We start from the raw sequence: 8344 nt of genomic DNA on the forward strand, positions 1-8344 counted from the left end.
GCCTTGAGAAACCACAGGGGATTTTCAGGGAGCCAAGTTGGGTGGCGGCTTCTTCTTCTTCTTCTTCTTCTTCTTCTTCTTCTTCTTCTTCTTCTTCTTCTTCTTCTTCTTCTTCTTCTTCTTCTTCTTCTTCTTCTTCCTCCTCCTCCTCCTCCTCCTCCTCCTCCTCCTCCTCCTCCTCCTCCTCCTCCTCCTCCTCCTCCTCCTTCTTCTTCTTTTTGCCTTCCAGCCTGTCCTGGAACTAGGTCTTGTAGACTAGGCTAGTCTCAAACTCACAGAGATCCGCCTGCCTCTGCCTCCCACATGCTGGGATTAAAGGTGTATGCCACCACCATTTTTAACTTTAAAACATGTCATTTTGATTCTTTCCCTGGACAGAAATCATAAAAGACTGGGAGAGGAATAGGCCTGTCCTAGTTACGATTCTTCCTTTCAAAGGATACAAAGTGTCTGTCCTTGAAGTACAGGCCAGTGAGCTAGGCTAGCCTTGTGGGAGGCTTTCTCTGTGGTAGAAGGCGTCTCTGTGGGGAAGACCCTAATGCAGACCCAAGCCAAAGTCCAGACCTGGGAAAAGACTGATTGATTGTTTTTGTTATGCAAACGGGAAGGGTCTAAACTATAGATGTCTGTGCACTCTGTTAAAAGTTCCCAGACTCAGCCAGGCATTCTGGCACAGGGCCTGCAATCCCAGCACTCAGGAGGTGCAAGCAGGAGAATCAGGAAGTCAAGGTCATTCTTGACTAGACAGTGAGTTCAAGCGCACAGAGCCTGGGAGACCTCACTTTAAAACAAACAAGGATGTCAGAAGAGCAAAATCCATTGAACTTTGCCAACTTCATCACATCTATACATGTAAGAATTGTGTTAATTCTGGTCTGCCTTTCTGTTTAATTACCAAATGCTGTTTCTAATTCGGAGGAAGCAGACGAGGTATGAAGCGGCACTCACGAGGCTATGTGTATATATCTATTCCACCGACGTACAGCACAATCTACCAGCCCACCCCATCACTGTTGCAGACTTGCTCCGTACTCACCAGTGTTTCTCCCAATATGAAAATAGCCTCACCCACTGTAGTCCAGAAATTTTTCATGAAGTAGCTCAGGAAGGCTGGGGACTGCGTTACTGTTGCCTTTAGTAAACATTTCCTCCTCAGCACCTGTTTGCCATCCTTTTTGGAACACCACAGACAAAAGATGGAAGCTTACTTTTAAATATGAACTGAAAACTCAAACATTCAGACTGAGGTACCAGGTCTGTCTATCACTGCCAGTGTTGACGGTACCTGCCATTGAGTCCCAGAGTTCGAATTAGAGCGTGCTTTAGCTCGGGCAATTCGCCCACATTCACCAATTCCTTCTTTTTCTTCTTCTTCTTCTTCTTCTTCTTCTTCTTCTTCTTCTTCTTCTTCTTCTTCTTCTTCTTTCTTCTTCTTCTTCTTCTTCTTCTTCATTTTAAACAAAAGAATGAGAAGTTAAAAATACTATTTCTAAGCTATTTTAACCAAGGAATATGTATGAAGAACAGAAGTTCTATTTTCAAAGATACTTGAAATGCTGAATTAACTAAGCTTCTAGACACACACCCCGCTGTTGCCTTTCTAGAATTCTTTTCTCCTTCATCTGATTGTTCATTGGGAAAAGACGTTAAAATTCATAACCACTTTGGCCATTCCAAAGGAGAAATGCATCAGTCACCCTGGGTGCCCCATCAGCCTTGTACCCCAGCGCCGTGCTCCAGAGGCAGTGCTGATGGCTCACAGCTCTCAGCCACTCTTTTCTCTGAGAACTGTCCTCAGCCAATTTGGAACTATTCAGGACATCAGGCTGTGGTCTGCGATTACCACAGGGATGGCCCCCGTGCAGAAACTGACTGGTCTGGTGGTACCACTGCGGTCCCTTTGCCTCCAGGGGACCTAACTTTGCCTTGGTTGTGTTTCCAATCGTCCCCCAGGGAACTGGCCTGCCAGAGTCTCCACATCCTTGCCAGGCTCCTTCCCTTCCCCTTGTCCCTCTCCTATGTGCCCCTTCCAGTCGGAATACGTCCCCAGTAAATCATACAAATGGGAACCTCTGTCCCGGGCTCTGCTTCTAAGGAATCTGATTTTAGACAGGGCCGGAACAAGAGAGATCTCCAAAAGAACTATGGCTGCTTGGTGCCGTGGAATTAAACCTCAGAAGCCTTGCCCTCCTGTCCCATATTTTATACAGAAAAGCTTACTTAAAAGCTATATTTGAATCCCTATGACATTATAACATTATTTACCGTCTATGATAGTATTAAATGTTCTATATTGGGAGAGTCTCTGCAGAGATCCTTTAACAAAATCTCTTTAACAAAAGCAGAAGAGAAAAAGAAAACAACACCTAAGAGAAAAAATATTAAAAGGGTCTAGGGATGCACCTCAGTGGAGGTCACATGCATAGCACATAAAGGGCCCTGGGTTCAAGTCCCAGTACCCAGAACTAAATAAATGAATATTTAAGTGGTGAGATATTCTTTCAATATATACTGGAACAAGCAAGATAGAAGAGATACAGCAATAAAAAGACTGCTTTGGGTAGCAATGAGACTGGACACAAGAGTAACATTTCTAGGTGTGGATTTAAAACTGAAAACTTTTTAGGCAACGATAGCAGCTTCTTAGGCAGCATGTCCATGGCTTCCGATTGCATCCTAACTGTGTTAAAACACAGAATTAGCTCAGGCATCTGGCCAACAGCAAACAGGATGATAATTGACCACCCAATCCTGGGTCTTCATTCTCCATGCTCCCTCAATGCCTCAGGTCTCCTCTAACTATAAGTCCCTTTACAGAAGGAGAGAAATAAGTGGAGGCAACTCCCAGTGTTTTCAGCGTGAACGGAAGGACCATCCATCCCACAAATACTGGTTTGTTATGAGCAAAAGCCCCGTGTTAAGTGTTACTTGCGGCTCAAAGGAAACTACTAGAACTAGAAGACCAGAGCCATACGCAAACCAGGTAACCACACTTGGCTGAGGCACACTGTGCTGTGTAGAACCTTAACATGCCAGTTTGGTGACAGGTCCACCTTCTTTGCCTCCCAAGTTCTTCCTTTATTTGCTCAATTTTTCTCCAATGCGCTACCCTTTTGAACCTTCTCTGTCACACCCAACATGGCTCCAGGGACCTGACTGGAGCAGAGGATAAAGAAAAGATAAACACACAGATAAACAGAAAAGCTAGAGTTGGCTGCACTGGGCTCTCTGATGGCGAAACAGCAGCGCTCAGGATGCTTGGCACGTTTATTTTATGTAGTTGAGCAGGGAGGTTGGGTTGTTGTTTGCAGCTAGATCAAGGACAGAGGTTTGGCTAATCTAAGTAGGAGCGGTCTCTGTAAGGGATTAGTCTTCCAGCCATAAATACCCAGTGAGAGAAAGCTATGGTGGACACTTCTTCACACACTATCAAATCTGCACATTGACCAGAGGAAGGATTTCCCCGCCCTCTGAGCCTCATGCCGGGTGAGAAGACTTTTCTATCTTCCCATAAATCTGAGACTTTGGGGTCCTTAACCTGGCTGTGCCCATATCAGCGACACACATTCACTCGGAATTTTACTCACTCAGGTCTCCTCTGCTCTCCACATTTCTCTCAGCCAGATTAGAGAAATACCATTCCTGAAAAGATATGCATAGCATCTCTGTTCTCTGTCTGTATCACGGCATCACATCCTCTTCGTTGTATGCCTCCTCTGGACAAGAAAGTAAACAGGATAATTCACTTTACAATGTTATGGCTTGTCTAGTCAAAGAATAAGAAAGGATCCTAGATTCGATAAAAATTGTTCAATTGCAAGAAAACTCAGCAGGTCTTGTAACAGTTCTAAACTTGGCATGTGTCAAAGTCGGACCTAGTGCACTGGCAAAACGAATAAACCTAAAGAATGGACTTTGTTTACGTGGTGTCGTCGAAGAATATACAGAATCGTTGCACACATACACGCAGATGACAAAAGACAGTTATTTTCATCGAGGCAAGAGCAAAGAGCATGCCAGGAGCCAGAGGACAAGTAACACCTCTGAAAGACGACCCTCCAGTCACCTGTTTCCTCCAGGGCAGCCCCACTTCCTTAAGATTTTATGGACTCCCAAAGTAGGACCACTAGCTAGCACCGAGCTTTCAAAAACACGAACCCGTGTGGGAAGAGTTCTGATTCAGGTAGAATGTCTAAGGTCATCCTGCAACAAGAGGAAAGCCAGAGCTTGAACCCACATTTTAGCTCTCAGCCACACCTTACCCAGCTTGCCTACTCAAGCTTGGGGGACATCTACATTCATGAAGTTATTTCCCCCTTCCTTCTTGCTCCAGCCGCTATCCAAACTAACAATAATAAAACTTTCCTTCCAAAAAAAAAAAAAAAAAACCTAAGCGTTGGGATATTGCCAACAGCTCTACCCTCTGCACCAGCCAAATCTTTAGGCAACCAAGTAGATAATACATGGACCATCGCTGCAGGAACGGTAATTACTAAAGTAATTACTCACTGACCTTCTTCCTCCCTCTGTTTGGCAGGCAGTGATGCTTCAAGACACAGTATTCTACTGGCCAGAATGGTCAGCAGCTGCTACCAGAAATGATGGTGAGAGATGGATGCAAAGCTTATCTTGCTAGTATTTCAAACCCTGGCTTTTTAAGTGCCCCAGTATATGACAGGAGAAGAACGAGCATTTGCATGATAAAATATACCTGATCTCTAGGCCCACCCTTTATTTAGTCTCTGCTTCATGACTTAACTGCTTATTTTCTCATGTGAATTGTGCAGGGGCCAGAAATTAGTGTTCCCAACTTGGGCATGTCATCATATTTCCCTGGGCACCTTCTTATAGGATGTTAAAGGATACATTTTATCTAGTCCTATCTGTTGTGTCAACATTCCTACATATTACTTATTGATAATGAATGCCTATCATATTACTATTGATAATGAATCACTATGCATGGCCCTTGCCAATCCATTGACTCTGTGAGTTACAGAGAAGCAATATTCAGATGCTAATATTTTTTCTAACATTATCCAAAATGTTGAAAGAAAATTTGAAATACACACGTAAAAAAACAGTGTATATAACAATAACCAAACACTAAATGCTATTACTGAATTGATTATTATTTGCTTATTATTCTACCTTTTGGGTTTTCTGAGAAAGAGCTCACTTTTTTAACTCACAGTGGCCTCAAACTCTTGCATTAGTCTCCTAGATACTGGCATGAACTTTCATGTTCAGCAATTAATTAATAATGGGCTCTGGGGAGGGCAGAGATCTTAGGGGAGGTGTGAACAGAACACAGTGGTATATAGGTTGAAGGAGATCAATTGAACAGGAAGGGTTAAATTGGATGGAACTTGCAAGGGAAGGCCAGACTATTATGGTAAAAAATAAAATAAGATTTCACACACACACACACACACACACACACACACACACACAAACTATTGTGGTAAAAAATAAAATAAGATTTTACACACACACACGCACACAAAGTTTAAATGGAATGATCCTATAATGGGGGCAATAATACCTCAACTAGACATCATAGCTACACAAGCACAGTACCAGGAAAGAGTTATCTCTTTTTGAGTTGTTGGCCAATGGTGTCCCCTAAACCCCTCCAAACATTGTAGGTTATTGGTTACTCCCCACAATGTGATGATAAAATGTTGTTCCTGAAGACACCACATACATTCGTCAGAACATGGAGAAGCCCAGCTGATACTGAGCTAGAAACTTTTCATAGCGCTGCAAGGTACAATATACACAACCAGAGGAGAAAAGGAACCATCCATTTCCGACCTATGAACTCTTCCAACAACAAAGCCTGATATGTGTGATGATATGTGCCCACTGGCACTATAGTGGTGTGTGTGTATATATATCACCTTTTCTTTAAGAAGAAAAAGCTTTATTATTGTACAACGGTTGAAATGGATGAGAAAGTACAGGTGTAGCCAGCAAACAGTGCCCTGATTGGCATCCTGTGCCCATTCTGATGGGCATGAATGTACCAACAGTGCCGCACCCCTCTACATCATTGTTTTCCCAAAGCCGCCCATCAGCTCCAACCCCACGTTCTCATCCTGAGACAGGAGACAGGGCCTGCTGCACAGCACCCTGGCTACCATGCTCATGGCACATACTACGACAAAGTCCATCTTCTGCAGCAGAGGCAGCTGGGCTGGGACTGCCCGTAAGGACCCATGGCCACCAGCATCTCATTAGCTGCTGCAGTCACTCAGTTCTACATCTCACACCCCAAAACCCACTGTTGATTGGATTTGAAGCCCACTCCACAAGATGGAGCACATACCTGATGCTATCAACAAGGACGAGATTCTAGATGAGTTCCGGGCGCTAGGAGAAGACCTGCCATTATTACTCTGCTAAATGAACATAGCAATAAAATGCCATTCATAGCATGCAATAGTTAAATAGATAAATGCTTAGCTCAACCTGCATCAGAGGAATTTCTATTTACAATAGATAGCCACTGTGATGGTTATTCTTGGTTATCAATTTGACTACATCTGGAATGAACTAAAACTCAAAAATGGGGGCATACCTGTGAGGGATTTCTGCTTAATTTGAAGTGAGGAGATCTATTTCTAATATGGATCTCTGAGGCAGGAAGCCACACCTTTACTCCAGATCTCATCTGGACCACATCTTCTGCTGGAAGTCTGTCCTGGGACATGGAAGAAGGAAGCGCTTGTTCTTTGCTTGCTTGCTCTCACCATGCTAGCACATCCTTCAAAGGCATTGGAGCCTACTTCTTCAGGATTCCAGTAGATCCTGAAGACCAGCTGAGACATCCAGTCTCATGGACTGAAACATTACCAGATTCTTGGACTTTGCATTCATAGCCAGCAATTGCTGGATTAATAGAGAATAGCCTGTAAACCATTCTGATAATCTCTCTCTCTCTCTCTCTCTCTCTCTCTCAAAAGACAACTTTTACCTTTAACTTTACATGATAGAAAATTTTAACTATATGCAAAAGTTGAAAGAACAGTTAAATGAATTCTCATGTACCGATCACATCTTCAACAGTTTTCTGAGATAGACTTTTCTATCTAGATGGCTGATTACCTCTGTCCTGACAGTTCTTCCCCAAATAACCACACAGATACTTCTTATTATTTGCAAATGTTCAGCTGATATCTTAGGCTTGTTTTTAGCTGACTCTTATAACTTAAATTAACCCATTTCTATCAACCTATGTGCTGCCCCAAGGTTCATTTACCTCATGCTCACTCTGTGTCTCATAGCGCCTCCCCAAGACTCCTCAGACTCCACCCTTGTCCTTCCCATCGTTCTCTCTGCCCTGAAAATTCTGCCTAGCCATTGGCCAGTCAGCTCTTTATTAACCAATGAGAGTAATACATATTTACAGTGAACCAAAGGATTATCCCACAGCAGCTTTTGGTGTTGGGTCAATCCTATTTCACCAATTTTTCTACCTGACTTGATAGATAAATAGAGAGATAGATAGATAGATAGATAGATAGATAGATAGATAGATAGATAGACAGATAGATAGATAGACAGATAATCACAGAAACAGAGAGACTCAGTATATTAGTTCTGTTTCTCTAGAGAAGCCTGACAAATACAGCAACTCCAACTGATCAAATTCAGAGAATAAGATACTTTGGAATGCTCACCCATAAAAAATGTCTATATCATACCCCCCTTTCAAGGCTTGGAAATTTATGTGTAAAAGGGGGCAGAAAGATTGTAAGAGTCAAAGGAGGTCTATGACTTCAAGGAAACAGGGTTTCCCAGACTCAACAGGGAAGATGTACATATGAACTTACGGATACTGATAACAGGAACAAGACCTGCACATGCTCAGTGCAGTCATGAAGTCAAACCCTGAGCTAAGGAGCTCTTGGCATTTGATTGTTGCTGGGTGAGGAAGTCAGTGTTCCTCAGTAGAGTTGGGGGACGGGAATGAATATGACCACAAAATATACATCATGAAGCTCTCAAAGAATAAATAAAAATGTTTATAAAACAGTGGTGTGAATATTGCTTGGGGCTCAATACGCACAAGTCGTTGTTAAAAAACAAACCGCTGTCACACCTTTAATCTCTCAGTGGAGTTCAGATTCTCTCCCAATAACATTCTCTGCAACTTCATGCGACCACCTCAGACTACAGGGACTTGACTTGCTCTGAAAGAGCTGTCCATGTGTCAAATCATATGGACCCAGGTGACAAACGCGACCCTGTCTTCAATTCACTCTCACACCCGCAGAGCGTTCACGGAATTAAAAGGCATTGCAAGCCATTTGGAGGAGGATGGAGAAGCAGCTTGCCT

The 8344-nt window shown here is 43.1% G+C and overlaps 1 pseudogene; it reads right to left on the bottom strand.

Moving 5' to 3' along the window:
• Positions 1 to 5712: 5712 nt before the first annotated feature.
• Positions 5713 to 6235, bottom strand: LOC146894888 (reactive oxygen species modulator 1 pseudogene; annotated as a pseudogene).
• Between the last annotated feature and the right edge of the window lie 2109 nt (positions 6236 to 8344).

The sequence above is a fragment of the Myodes glareolus genome, chromosome 5, assembly GCF_982192425.1.
Source record: "Myodes glareolus chromosome 5, mMyoGla1.1, whole genome shotgun sequence".
NCBI classification, from domain to species: domain Eukaryota; kingdom Metazoa; phylum Chordata; class Mammalia; order Rodentia; family Cricetidae; genus Myodes; species Myodes glareolus.